The sequence below is a fragment of the Amphiprion ocellaris genome, chromosome 1 (genome assembly GCF_022539595.1).
Source record: "Amphiprion ocellaris isolate individual 3 ecotype Okinawa chromosome 1, ASM2253959v1, whole genome shotgun sequence".
Lineage (NCBI taxonomy): Eukaryota > Metazoa > Chordata > Actinopteri > Pomacentridae > Amphiprion > Amphiprion ocellaris.
In genome coordinates this window covers 8,660,994-8,676,936 of record NC_072766.1, presented here as the reverse complement: position 1 = coordinate 8,676,936, position 15,943 = coordinate 8,660,994, and the positions used below count along the sequence as shown (strand labels likewise).

The window sequence follows — 15,943 nt, the reverse complement described above, 5'->3', positions numbered from 1 at the left end:
TTGAAGTGCAAAACTGAAATGTTCTAGAAAACAAAAACCACAATATTCAGTGTTCAGAAGATGCTGGGCTGAAAAATAATAGACTTCTTGTAGTCCTCTGATGTCGTGCAAATATGAGAACTGTTTAGCCACTTGTGGGTGACACATTAAGGCAGACAGCAGATACATACATGTCTCCCTTTATGTACTATAGGTATGGGAAAGTCTGCACATTTAGGCGAACTCAGCACAAGATTTTCTGGAGATTTCAGAATTTTCCACAGTGTTTGGACACCATCAACAGGGAGTCCTTCAAGTATAAATGTTGTAATGATGAAATATACAGATGTGGACGATGGAGAATCTCTTCTACAGTCTCTCCTCATAGCAAGCATTTGTTTTGAGAACCATTTTCCTTTCTAGAACGTGTAGTTGTTGTGTCCCGGTGTGAACAGTTCAAGGGTCAATATTTAACTGCAGGACTTTTTGTAACATAGGTGACAGGTATCATAGTTGACATTTTCGCTGTTTTCAGGCCTAAAATCAACATGGCCGCATATAACCAAACACCACATGGCATTTTTACAGAAAGATTCTTCTAAAATATGATATATACAATTGAGTAAAATTGAAATTAAAAGTTATTTATAAAGATATTGTAGTAAACCTGTTGACATGTGATAAATCCACACTTGACTCACACTTTACATTAAATAACTCAGAAAGCCTTGGAGTCTTGTCAGTCTTTTCTTCAGGAGGAAATGACATCATGTGGTGCAGGTCATGTGATCTGGAATGAACACACTTCCTTGAGAGGTGTTTTTGTAATTAGTTGAAAATGATTTCTCGAACACAGATAAAATTTGTTGTTTTCCATATATAATTTGATATATTACCAAAAAAGAAATATCTGTCATGATTATCTCAACTTAATAAAAAGAACACAGTCAAAACAATTTTTGAATAAGCTCATTTTATCATTGTTTAGCTAATTAGAAGGTGATTGTTATTAAATTTGGATGGTAATTAGGTTGACATTTTATTGCTATCCAGTCATTTTTTATTAAGTGATTGTTTCCATAATAAATAATTATGGAATTTGTAAAGACATGATCATAATGAACAAAAAAAACATTTTTTTTTTGCTTTTAATGAAAATGTATTCAAGATATATCCCATGGACTTAAAAAGTCCCTCAATTATATATTGACCCTCATGCAGTCACAAACTTTGGGCCTCATGCAGACATCAACAGAGGGATTCGTGCAGATCCTCATGAACTTGGGCAGATGGTGAAATTACATCACCGGATCCTTGCAGACACACAGACTTAGAAGGCATGAATTGGCCTTTATGTAATTTCTATGGTGCTTCAGTATAAAGTATGTAAAAGGTGCGTCTTCACTTTGGAAGACATAAACCAGAGTAGTGTGTGGCATGACCGATTGACCAGTGACAACACTTTTGCAAGCCGGAGCCCTGATTGTCTTTGTTTGAGACTGAAAGGTGTTTTAAAGGAGTCTCTGCTAGTTTGTTGTCCCCGGAGGATCAACCAAACTGACTGGTGCAGTGACTGCACATATTAATATATCACTATCTTCAGACTGAAGCTCAGAGTAATGGAAAATTTATTAAACACTTTAATCTCCCTCTGTGGAAGAATCTTTTTTCAGTTTCTTTAAAAACATGCTTGTATTTTCTGAGTTATGTTGTGGAGATGATCTTTGCAACCAACTCTTAAATGAGCTTTTTATTGTCTACCGGAGGACTTTGAAAAAAATTAATTGCTAAATTTTACACTTGGTCAGATCAAGCAGGCTGTTTACAACCGTCTGCTTTTTCCTGCTCTGGAAGACCTTAAAGCAGTGATGAAAGACACATTTTTTCAGAGATTACATTCATGTTGAATTGTTTTGTTTTGGCTGGGACATAGTACTTTGAGTTTGAGGAATTTTGTAATTATTAGCTTGTTTTTAATGAATTTGTACAGTTAACAGTCTCTAAATTCATGCAAACTCTGTTTTGCTCTTGTGTGTATGTGGGGAAAAGGAGAATCGCACTCTACAAAAATCTGCTTTAAGATAACAATAAGAAAGCAGCAATAAGAAAAAACAAAGGTTACACTATGAAAAAAAAATGCAATTATTTTTAAGAATTTAAACAATGACTAAAACAATACTCTGCTGTCCTTCTGAGGAGAACATCTGCCTGATCTTTCTTTTTCATCTGCAGCAGCAAACACACTGGAGGTCGGATGATATAAGAGATTTGCAGACTTAAAGGACTGAGATGACTTTGCTGAGCTCCCAGCAGCGATGCAGGAAGCCCTTCAAGTCATCTTCCCCTCAGCTGAACTCTCACTGTCCTCTGTGTTATTATTACTCCCATAGGTCTGGTCTGCTGCTTTTATAGTTATTCTTAGGTTTTCCTCACTCACTGACACAATGAAATGCCTTTCTAGCTAATCGCCACACTGCCTGCTGATCCCAGAATACACAGCGGTCATTAGATGTAGCCAGTGAAGTCAACACTTCTGTGAGGATCAGCTGTGAGCTGCCAAGCGCCTCCTTCTCCTTTTCCTCCGGCTAAGTCCAGACCGGCTTGTCTCCCATATGTGGTGTCGAAGGGGGAGGAGAGGCTTGGCTTCCAGACAAGCAAAACTTAAAAATACGACCACTTCGATGTACAGTTTCCTCATATAACTTTGATTGGACTCAGCACTTGTACAGCACTCTGTTTCTGAGATGCTATTTGTGCTGCGTTTACAGTCTGAATGCAAGGAAAGTCAGGTGTATCATCTGGAACAAGCATGAACCAAGTGTTTACAGTTGATCTGTATGTATTTACAAGGTCAATAATGAAGGCTTTACAGTTCAAACATGCTTTTTTATTGCATAGAGTAGTGTGAGTAAACAGCATCTCAGCAGAACACATTGGATAATACGCAGCTAGTGAAGACGCAAAAAGCAGTAGAAAAGGGAAAATAAACGCATCATTGAATCAACATAAAATATAATTGCCATCTTTGTAAAATTTGTAAAGCATTTAACCAAATAGTACGAATACAATGGGACATATGAGGACGAACAAATGGAGACAGATAGATATTGTGTGTCTATCCTTGTCCATTTAATATTTTAACGTTCTATGGCAACCACTTTGAATTAATATATAATAATATATATAATGGGTTGCAGGGTGGGACCTACCTAGATCAGGCTTATCCTGGAACATCCCATAGATTCTCAGTAAGATTTGGATCTGGGGAGTGTGGAACCCAGGTGAACACCTTAGCTCTGTTGTATTCCCCAGGCCACTCCTGAGCAGGTGTGTTGGGGTACATTGTCCTGCTGAGGGTGCCGACTGGCATCAAGGACTGTTGTTGCCATGGGGGAGTCGGGGGTTGAGGGAGTTGCTTGACCTGTAATGTTTCAGTAGGTGGTACATGTCAAACATCCTCATGAATGTCAGGACTCAAGGTTTCCCAGTAGAACGTTGCATTATAACAAGATGATCGATAATATTCACTTCACCTGTCAGTGGTCATAATGTTGTAGCTGATCGGTGTATATATAGCTATATATTTATCAAAAGATAAGTACAAAGATTGTGTAATTCCATAAAGCTTCAGTAGTGCAAAATTAATAGAAATGTGCGATTTGCGTAGAATTTATAAATTTACAAGCTGAGATGCCTTTCAATGAAGTCCATAAAGTGTCACAAATCAATTATAAATGTTTATAAATAATATAACAAATACATATTTTTCAAAGGAGTGATTTAGTTACAAATACAGAGATGGTCCTCTGTGTTTCAGTGACTACTGATCAAGGAAAGTTGTGAAGTATATTAAAAATGTACCTGCTACGCATCATGTTAAAATTAGCATTTTGCTCTCAGAGCTTCTATCATGGCTGCAGATGTGGTCTTCTTGTATCATAAATTATTAAAATTTCATAACTTGTTTTCTGTTGTTGGACTTCACAATTAGTCAACTAAATGTTGTGTGTTGTATATACAGTAGTACTACTAATACATATTCATACAATTTAGTGCTTATCTTCCTGTCTGTCTCACCAGTCAGTTGCAGTTATTTAACATACATATCATCTACTCTGGTACTAGAACAAACTTCTTTTCCTTTTTTCCTCACTCAGTCTTCTTTTCTGGTGTGATGCACCTAAATATTTGTTAGACATTTAGACGAATGCAGTTTGTCTTTTACTTCACATAGATGTCATTTGCCGGGATTTGTGTTTGTTTTGCCTTGTTTTTTTCATTAATATATTTTCTCAAACATGAGATGCCAAATCCAACGAACCATTGTTTAAATCAGAGAGACTCTACAGTAAGCATTATAGGCCTCAGGAAGACAAGACATGAGGACTAGAAGAACCAATCTCTTCTGGATCACTGGTTACGATACTAATCAACCCTGAAAGTTACAAGGTAAAACTAAGAGGATTTCTGGGTCATTTGTCAGCTTCAACATCACGATTAAAAACGTAACCTTGGAGAAAGAAGAAGCACTTTATAATCAACATCAAAGAAGAAATACAAAACTCAGTAAGAGCCTTAAATGCCTTTAGCCTTTTTCTTCTAAATACGCTGTGTATTTCAATTTGTGAAACATTCCGCTAGAATTTTCCAAATTATATTTCAAATGAAAAGCATTTTTATGCATGCAACACCCTGTTTTAAGGACCGATTACAAAAACACAAGACAAAACAAATACAGTTAAACATGAAGTTGCACATAATCATAATCATGTGACCCTAGAACCATAGATCGACGTAGCGCCTGGCTCCAAAAATGAAGCCTACCCGGAAGTGTCAAAAACTTGCAATATCACACCGTCCGATAGGGCTGGGTCCAAAAAGCTCTGGCTCCATAGACCTCAATTCATCACGGGAAAAACTAAAATTTGATAGACTGCTTTTCTACAGCTCAGGATTTTTTTCCATTAGCTGTCATGGTCAAAACGAGAGATCAGGTCGCCGATCTTAAAAGAAATCAATACTGAATTTTATACAGAGCGTTCAAGTTTTGTGGAGCCAGGGGGCGGGGCTACTTGACTGACAGTCCGGTCTGGAATGTTTGACAGGTCATATGGAGGAGGCAGCAGAGACGCTCATTCACTGTAAACTCTGTTCTCGTTTGGATTAACTCTGGTATAATAACTGTTGGTTTATTTATCGGCGAAGCAGCAGAACATTTTCCACAGATTGTTTTTCTGCCTGTTGGCTTGTTTTAACCAGTTTTTTACCTTCGGCTGATTCTACCAACAGACACTGAAAGGACTCTGATAGTTCGGTAAGTGTTTATTTTCTCAAGGGTGCCGGTTTTGCTGCACTTTATATGCAACTTTAGTGTCAGATGTAATGTGTGCCATGCACTCCAGATGTTGGTGGAGTTTGTTTCTGTGTGTATTGACCAGAGAAGAAAGTTTGCATAAAAAACATTAGCTTTAATGTTAGCGATGCTAACCGAGCTAGCTGCTCACTCGTAGGTTTAGCTCGACTTTTGGATGCTACCGTTGTTAGCAGCAGAGCCGGTAAGCAGCAGATCCGGTAGATGTGGGCGGGACAGACAGTCCTCGGCTCTCAGTCAGTCTGACCAATCACTGCTCTCCGGTTCGCTCCTTGTTGTCACTTGTTCCAAATATCCAAGACGTCAACCAGGAAGTAGCAAAATCCGGGCTTCATCTTCTCAGTGCAGAAACCAACGGGTGACGTCACGGTCTATGCCGAGAACCCAGTAAATACATAAAAACAAATGCAATGCTAAGTTTTATAGCAGAAGGTATAGTTTGTACTGTTACAGTTACGAAAGGATTGGATAGATTTCATTTGTACTTTCATGTTTTTCACACAAACATCAGCGGGATTGATAACATTTATTAAAATCAGAATGCTTTTTTGTTTATTACAGTCTTTGCAAATTTATTGGAAATGTAACATCATGAGCTGAGTTATGCAAAACTTTAAAAAACATAATTTATTTTTCAGGAAGTGTAGATCTGAAGAGGTGTATGCATTACTTTCACAGCTGAGAGATCAGCAGACCTATTCATTTAGAAGTATAATAAATAGAAGATTAAGAAAACCTTTATGTAATGTACAAATGAGGCAGCTGTTTAAAAAAGGCATATAACAGCCTGGAATCTGTGAAAAGGTTTTTCAAATAGCAGAAGATAATAAGGTTACTGATGGAAACAGAGAACCCATCTAAGGCAATTTTTTATGGAGCGTTTGATGGCAGCATCTCTGTATGAAGGAGGCTTGTAAAAAATCAACAGAAAAGTTAATTAAGTCAGATATAGAGGAATTCTCTTGAGGAAACCTGCATTAAACTGCCAGAGACTTCAGATCAATACAGCCCTCTAAAATGTGTGTGACTGCAAACACAGAGGAGATACCAACACTGGAATAACTTCAGAGCAGCAGCCTGGAAGCCCTGCTTAGTCTCATGCCAAAGCTCAGACTTAAACCACATGAAAATAGCTTTTCACAAGCGATTCGCAGCCAAACCTGATTGAGCAAAGCCATGTCTGTGGGGAAGAAAATCTTAGAATTTGCATATAGATGTACCGGCTTTGAATCCAAATAAGATCTGTTGCCAAAGGCACTTCTTGTGAAGTGTAATAATTGAATATTGTGTTGAGATGAATCTGTAGGTTTTTATTCTGCTATAGAAAGTGCAAGTTTATAATGGCTCGGCAAATCGTGTGTTTGAGGAATAAGTGACTCTTTTTAGTGGAGCACAGAACTGTATCTTGAGAGCAATTCAGGCTTTAACTGAAAATAACCTTGAAACAGTCACTTGTGAATCTGATTTGGTAAATTTCCTCCCCTCTTTGTTTCTGTCTGTGGTTATACATGCCAGAATAAGGCAGCATTTAGAAAAACAAGTAATTCTGCTAAACTGTCAAATTACAATCTATAAGATGATGCAGCTATCAAGCTTCCTGGTAAACTTAATTTTAAATTAAGTCAAAATTAATCTGTGTTAATGTATCAACATTAAATCAATATTCACCAGATGCATTATATTGAATTATTTTCTGTAAAGAAGAACACATGTTAAAGAATGCAGCATATTTGTACAAACCGTCTGACTACCTTGTTCTTCAGGAAGCATGCAGTACTTAGGGATGTTTGATTCGATAGATAACTGAATAAAGCTGTTAGTAAAAAGCACACTAAAAACAAACCTTTTCGATGCGTTTAAATGATTCAAATGACTTTGAATCATTAACTTTACTTTATAAACATAGGGAGAGTCAGCCATGCTTTACATTGCATTGTGATCATTTGACAATCACTGGTGTCCAAGGCAGCTGACAGTGAGTGATTTCAAACCGTTTTGAATTTTAAACATCCTTTGCAATGCTGTATACAGAGGAATAGTGTCCTTGACTCCTCTGGCTGAGAGACAAACACTTACAAAAGCACTTGTGCATCATGGCAGAGCAAAGGATTCACGTGGAACCATATTATCATGCTTTTTGTAGTAAAATGGCTTCTTGTGAAGTATATATTTGAGGTGCATCATATTCGAAATGTCACAGACGTACACACGGAATAAAGGCAGGACCTCAACAAATCCTGTGAAATCCTAAAAAGCGGCTAAAACATATCAATGGCCAGTAAGACGGACGTCAGATAGGCGTGATTATGTAACTCGGAGAGGTGCAGGTGCTGTCTGAGGTGTTTGTTTGCTATAAGGAGGAGGAGGAGGAATGACAGCTGCGAGCCTGTCAGGTCAGGACAAACAAATGGGCAGAAATGTTCTTCCTGGATCCTGATGGTGACGTAATGCTGTTTGGATGTTTGTATTAAGCTATTTTTAGCCAGAAGTTAACTCAGTATAGGTTTTAGTATAGGAACCTCATAGCATTTTGTAGCTACATATGCATTTGGGGGTTAGAGTATGGTTTAGTCATGTTGTCAGTTTGTTAAATTAGGTGCATTATTTTACATTAATATCCAAATCTGTAACATTTACTGAGTTTAAAGATGTTTGCAGTATCATATTTAGAGTATTCTCAAGAATTCAAAGCCTTGATATAAGCAGTGATCAACATACTTCATACATGCTAAACCATTTAGAATAAACAACTGATATAAAAAGCATGAAGGACTATATGTTTTTGGCTAACACCAAGAATATTTATCCTATTACTTACACTTTTTACATGTAACCTTAAGCATTGTTCATTTTTAGATCCATTCATAGACGTGCAGTGAATACCTTTCATGTAGTGAACATTAATATAAATATATCACTTAAGTGTTCCATTTGCTTCATCTTCTCACAGTATTTTTAATCTGTATTATGCTTAAGATCCCTTTCCAGAGTTCGTTTGTCCATTTTGAAGCCTGTTCTATTAGTTTTATTGGACTCTAAACTGCTATCTAGAATGGAATTAGTGGTTCCTATTAAGTTCCTGATTTTCTTATGTACTGTACATGTGCAGTAGTTGATTTTTGGCTTTTTTTTGTATGCTTAATCAATTTCAAATGTCCTTCAAACATGACAAAAGCAGTTCTTGTTAGATTCATAGAGATCATCTGTGATGGAGCCACTGATCTTATTAGAGGAGACTGTTTGACTGTTGCTGTGTAGTTTGGTTTTACATCATCACACTGACGCAGCCACGCCAGTCGGTTCCAGTGTTACCACACCCTCCTTCTCTGACGTACATTATTGCACTTCATGCAAACTATAGCTGTGTGGCACCGACGTGTCCGGTTTCCACTCAGGAGACAGTTTTTTTTCGCAATCAAAAGAGTTCTTTCTGGATGAAGAATAGAGGACAAACTTGCGTACGTCTAAAAATCTTTGAACTGCTGATGTACAGAACAGGAAATTCACCAAAAGAAAAAACACACACAGGAGAAAAGTTCTGTGTTATTTGTTGCAAAACTCCTGTATTTTTAGAAAAGAGAAGAAAAAAAGAAGTCCGCAGTGTGGATGTGATGCATTTTGAGATGTGAACTAGTGTGAGTGGTGCATGTCTGCCTTGCAGTGTGACTGAAGTGTAGAGACCCTCTGCAGATGGCTGTTATGAAAGCTGGTGAAGCCTCTGGCTAGAGGAAGTCACAGGTGTAATGGAGGCAGCACACACCATCCTGCCCAAATCAATTACCGCTGATGGGAGGGTGTGTGTACATATGCAACCTACAAGAGGCAGGCGACCGATTTAGCAGTATAGTAAATCTTGTTAGAGCCTCTATTTTCCATAAAAAGTACACATTTGAATCTATTTCATGCAGTGCTTTTTTTTAAAAAAACTTTTTGAACACTTCTTTCACAACAAGCCTATTAAACGGACTTAGCATCAACAAGCAGCATGCAAACATTTAATGAATAATTTGTAACACTATAATATTTCTTAATGCACATTTTTCTCGCAATTGTAAGTGCTATAGCGACATATTTTATATTAATACAACTGTGTTTTAGTAGGTTGTCATTCATTATCTCTTTATACCTGTTGACAAATACTTTAAACATGTATCTCCTCACTACTACATGCTAGTTTGTCACAAAATGTTTATTGTTCAAATGTTTATGTGCCGCTTTGAACAGCCAAATAAAATACATAACCAAAATACTACAGGATTTTATTATCCATGTTGTGTATGTTAGATTGTTAATCTAAGTCGAAAACTCTAAAAATTGTCTGTGACTTGCTTTTTAATTTCTGGATGATTGTATAATTGCTGAGAAAATAGTTTCTACAAAACAGCAGAAATTACAAATTAAAACTGTGTGCAATTTCTCCTTATTGGAATCAATCAAAATACTAACAAAAGATGTAGTTTGGTGATTTTATGAAACAGTGTGGGATCATGATAGTTGATGTCTTTATCACCTTTACTTATAAAAATCTTTCTGATGAGGCAGAAATCATGTTTACGTAAAAGACGATATATTAAAGTTTTATTCGTGTTACGTTAAATCATCATTATATTCACATTAAATGATTTCATTAGAATAAAATACCTGCAAGAAATCTTAGTTCACGCGGTGTAAGTTGCTTACTTACCATTAGATAAGCTGCCTACAAATACAGCTTCTGTAGCTAATGTTATGGACAAATTCATTGATGGGGCAACCCAGTGCTGTTATTCATCGCTGAAACTGTCATAATTAAATAAAAAATAAGTGAGAATAAAAACAGTAAACTGAGAGAAACAACAGCTTGACTACCTGATAGTTTGTTGCCCTCTCTCATATCTCGTATCATTCAAAGTTGCCTTTAAGGCTACCAGCCTTAAATTAATACGATAACAGGCAACTAAAATGATCACTTTGTTACATTGCTTTTATTGAGTGATTTTATTAAGAATAACATCACAGATTTCTGTGAGTTTAAACATTGGTGGAAACATCTGGGGTAGCATAAAATCAGAAAAACACCTAACATTGGTTTAGTCATTTTTAGATGTCTTCAGTGCAGAAATATTACACTTTCATCTATCTTATCACCTGTCATTAAAACTTGGCATGTTGGTAACGGATCTTCTGGGTCCTGCGCAGGCTTATTTCAGTGCAGCTTGTGGATATTTGATGGGATTTGGGGAGTCTAGAGGCCAGGCCAACACCTTGATTTGTGTCCTGAGTTTGCCATGCTGTACTTAAACAGATTTTATTATGGAATTTCGCGAGGCTGCTTATGTTGGTGAGTGCCATTGCCGTGGAGAGTGTGTTGTGTGAGGTCAAGTGTGTTAAAGTAAAATCAACATGAATGCCATAATCCAAGGTTTCCCGGCAGGAAATTACTTTTTAGTGAGATGAGAGTTGTTATTCACTTCACGTCACTGGTTTTAACGTTTTGACTAATTGATGTATACTCGGTAGGACTAAGTATTGGTGAATGGTGAGAAAAAATATAATATGTATGCCATCCTATTTATCATTTAGTGCTTAACATACAAAAGCCCAACTGATTTATTTCATCAGGTCTGCGTGGATGCTGCCAAACAAGCTCACACCTATAATATACAGTCTATGCTGCTGCAAGTCAAAAACTAAACCGAATTTCTTCCAGTTTACCTTTACTGTCTGCCTCTGCACACATAAAAGGCGTATTAAGGCAAAAGTTCACAGGACCCATGTCAAATGTTATGGCAAATTTTACAGTTTTGCTTCTTCTATTTTTAGCCTTGTCCTACAGTTTTACATAACTCCCACTTCCAATAAAGTAAGCAAACGCCCACTCACTCTCAGCCATGCAGTAAAACCATATGGGACTTCAGCTCACATTAGCTCAGGACAGCGTGAAACAAACAGGCTGAAAGGCATCAGAGATGCCCACCATTCAGCACAGGAAGTTCCTGTCAGCCCCATACATTAACATACATAGGTAAATACAAAAAAATTTAATGAACTCGATGTCAAAGAAACCATAAAAAGAAAAATCAATATATGTGGTGAACAACTGATATGTCAACCATTTAGAGTTATACAGATATACTAACTGCTAATTACAGAGTCAGAAGATGCTCAGTATTTTTATTGCAGCGTTTATTATTAGGAATTAATCTAAAATTAGTTTGAATATATGTGACAGACTGATTTTGAATTTTAAAGATTTAAAAATTTTAAAGTTTGTAGTGCACTTCTTGTTGATAAAGCGATCACTTTGAGAGCGATAGCTGTTGTGCTATCATACCGTCTTCCACAAACACAGAGGAATCCCAGTGATAAATATTACAGAACAGCCTCTCTGCGTGAGGACAGGCTGCAGTGACAGGAACACTCAACTTAAGTGCAATAGTGAGTTTATTGAGGAGACTTTGGATGAACTGTGCAGGTGTGTGTATTTATAGCAAACAACGTCAGCAGAGGCTCCAGATAGACCCAACGCCAGACCAACAGTCTGAATACTCGGCTGAGGCTTGATCTGCCGGGCAGGGGGGTTATCGCTGGGGCGTCCCTGTGATTATGGTTGAATAATCTAGCTGACATATCTGCAAAGTGTGGGACCAGATGGTGATGGAGCTGTTGTTTCTGGACTCTCAAAGGAGATTCTGCTCTTTTCTACCCAGCACAGGCAGCCAATTACAACCTTTAATCATGCCATCCTCAAGCTTTTCCAATTTTCCCTGCACTGATTTACACATATGATATTTATGACGGAGAAATTTAGAAGTGGGAATCCCATCAAACAGAGAAGCACTTCAATTTCCAGAGGATTGGAGAGCAAATTATTGTTAAGGGCAGCAGACGATTCCGTCTCAGTGGCTGCATGAATAACTTCACTATAGCAGAACCAATATTAAATAGAGGAAGATTTCATCTCTCAGTGTATTTAAAGCCATCCAAGGACATATTTTTGGAGTGGTACATTTAATATATATTACCATAATTAAATAGTGGTTATTTTATTTACAGTCATGTGAAAAATTAAGATTATTCCATGGAAATCAAAGACTTTGTCAAAATATTTGGACGAGTAAACATATGTTCCTCTTTGAAATGGTGCACACAGGCAAAACTGAACACTACCACAAGTTGTTACTTCTTTTAATCATTTATTCAACAAAAATGTCAACAGATTGTAATATTCCTGTGTGTTATAAGTCTGTACGTTGGATCCAGAAAGTAGTATTGTTGTTGTAATTGTCAAATGGCTTCAATTTTCAGTATTTTCTAGCAATCAGGCGGAGACTGGCTGTTCGGTATCATCTTACAGATTAGTTTGACTCCCGTGAACCTGTAGTGCTCGTGTCCTGCTGTTGCCCCTGTGGATTAAACACAGCATCGGTCCCAAACCCACCCCTCCCTGTCACCCCTCTCAGCCATCTCTGCCTTTGCCCTTTCCTCTGTCGAGCCAAAAACAGACACCAGCCACAGGTGGTCTCTGCGCTTTATTGGTTCTGACACACATCTCTTGCCTTAAGAGCTTAGGGAGACAATTAAAAATTCATTAGGACAATGAAATGAGCGAGGATAAAAAATAAATCGGACAAACAACAATACATAACCTTGCTGCGGCTCCAAAGTGCTCTGACCTATCATCTGCAATGTCTCTTTGCTGGTGGCATTATTGTGCATGTGTCTGTGTGGCTGTGTTGTGGTGTAACTATAGAGATACAGAGTCTGTCTAATGTAGAATACAACTTTGTCCTGCTGTTGCCCTGAAAATCACACAACAGAGGGATATTTATTCATGCACCACAGCCCTGAAATTCAGCTCTGCATTTCGCTATTTTCAGTTGCTTTCTTTGCTCCTCGAAGCAGCTGGTCCTTATCCCGTCACTCCTCCAGGACATTTGACCACATTTAAATGATTCTGACTAACAAATAGACATCACCCATGTTGTTTGTTTACTTGCAAATCAGTATTTACTGTCTGTCTATAGATAATTCATAAGGAACTGAATCAGTATTTTTCTTGCTTCATCCTACATACACTAAAACCACCTTTGATCAGATTTTGGAAAATATTTTAGTCACAAGCTGAAACTATTTTAACAGCTATTTTACATATATTGGTACAACACACTCTACTCCTACATGCCATAGTTGTGGCAGCTTTTTTTTTTCTACTGAAGTGCTTCAGTATGAGACGTGGTGCTCTAATGTCTCTGAAGTGGCTGAGAGAGGATGACTGGGTCCCATGTCTTTTAGTCTGCCCCTGAAATCAAACAAAACCATTGTCATGTTATTCTTAAAAATAAATATTCTTACAACCTACTTTATACCTTTTATTCTTAGGAGCTTTTCTGGACTGATGGAATCTAAATGTCCCTCAACTGCACTACAACCTATTAATTCTAGTCTGGCTTCAAAGCTGAAGTCATTAAAATAAATATTTTATAGTTGGCAAACTGTATTATTTTGTCTTGAAATCATGTGCACCTGACCATGACTACAGCTTGTTCTTTTGTGTTATGATTTGTGATGATATTTAAGCTAGTGAGTCTTCACCTGCTTTTTCAAGGTGATCAAAGTTTGTCAGTTCAATTCAAGTAACCTTTTCTTCCATAAATATAACAAATTTGCCCTTTTCGATTTGCAGGGAACATAATTACCACATACGTTGTTGATGTTGGTCAATTAAATTTGGCTTTTTCACAAGATTTTACGGAAAAAAAAAAGATGCTTTCATGTCAAAGTGAAAACAGATTTCCACAAAGTAGTCCCAATTAAATAGAAAAATAACATTTGGAATCAGTGATTGTGTAAGTATTGTTCACCCCCTTTAAAATGACTCTCCTAATTCAATACAGATGCAACCAGTTGGTGCCAGCAGTCACACAATTAGAGTAATGTAGATCATCTAAATGCAGTGATTGTAGTATAAAGACACCTGTATCTGGAAGGTATAGTCACTGGTGAATCAACACACCTGGTTATAATTACACAATGCAGACAAAAACAAAACACTCCAAGCCACTTCATCAGAAGGTTATTGAAAAGCATAACCCAACTGTTGAAAATGCTACCAGGAGTTCTTGAGAAGGCATGAGGGAGACTGAAGTCAACTGAATAAGGTTGAACAAGTGGCTTTCTCTTCGTCAATGTCCCAAAAACACTTTGACTGGTGAACATTCCAGGTAACAGTTGTTGTTTGAACAATCTCTTTCATCTCAGACTCTAAAGCTTGTATCTCCTTCAGAGGAGTCATAGGTGTCTTGGTGGCCTCCCTCACAAGTCTCTGTCTTGCACAGTCCCTAAGTTTTCAGGAACATCCTGCTCTAGCTAGATTTACACATGTGCCATATTTCTTCAAGGACATTGCGTGACTTTGATTTTTTTCTTCTATCCATCCCATAACTTATGCTTTTCAATAACCTTTTTATAGAGTTGCTTCAAGTGTTCTTTTGTCAACGTTTTGCAGCTGGCCAGATACTATTACAAAGCCTTTCCTCATGAGAGAAAACACAATTCAGGCATTATGTATATGAATGTGAGTACATGCTTCCAGTTGAAAAAGTGCATAATTCCTATGAGATATGGTTGATTCAAAAGTGTTGCAGAGACATTTAATGTAGGTGTATAGAAGTTAATCCGTCATTCAAAGGACCTTACACTGACCTGCTGGCTGCATAAGTATACATTAATGAAACTGGAAAGCTGATCAACGATGGATGTGATTAATATTATGTCATTTACGTAAGGAAATGGGAGAATGGCACTGGAAGTAAAGTTAACAAGAAGTAAAGTAGCTTTGCAAATACAGCAGTAGATGCTTTGTCATCTTTTAATTTTAACAGCTGCCTTTGTGGGACGAATGCAGTTTACAACATGATTTATGGTTTATGATATTGATGGTATTGATTATATTTGACACATGAGGCTATTGGTCACTTAAATCCACATCAATGTTTCTGTCCCTTTCCTTTTTTCACTTTCTGACAGTTTTGTGCTTTTCATTCTTGAACTCAATCACCTGAGCGTGCAAATGTCAGATCATTTATTCTGAGGTGGACCTGGAGGTTTAGTGCGTTTCTGTCACATCACTGCTTACGTCAGCCTCTTGCTCCTTCCATCTCGTTCTCTAATGTCTTCTCAGACTGCGAGATCACTCTCTAACAGTGTAATTGTAAAAAACAAATTCTGTCCTCATGTCTGCTAAAACACACGCTCATCATGGTACAATTTAGGCCACTGGGTTTCTTTATCCTCTCCTCCGCCCTCATCTTAAGAACTTAAGCTTTGCTGTTTTACATGGTTTTTGTATAGAGATAAAAAAAAAAAGTAAACTTGACCTTATTCCACAACCCTACCTGTACGCTGTCACAGATTCTCTCATGCTAAGTATCCTGTGATGCTTTTCCAACTTCCTCTCTTCCACGTTATATAACTCGATAAATGTGATTCCCAGTGGGATCAGGCCACTAATACTCAGGAGCAAATGTGGAAAAATGCTGAAGTGGTTTCCCAGCAGCTTGTGTAACTGCTGAGGCTGTGAATATTACATCAGCGAGCTGAGTGCATTTCAGT

The 15,943-nt window shown here is 37.5% G+C and overlaps 1 protein-coding gene across 2 annotated transcripts in view; it reads left to right on the top strand.

Moving 5' to 3' along the window:
* Window positions 1-134: 134 nt before the first annotated feature.
* hp (haptoglobin) overlaps window positions 135-15,943 on the top strand; it is a 39,217-nt gene continuing 23,408 nt past the window's right edge. For both annotated transcript variants that reach the window (XM_055010873.1, XM_055010870.1), the window contains exon 1: window positions 135-5,293. The gene's annotated coding sequence lies outside the window, so the exon portion shown is untranslated. The remainder of the gene's footprint in view (window positions 5,294-15,943) is intronic.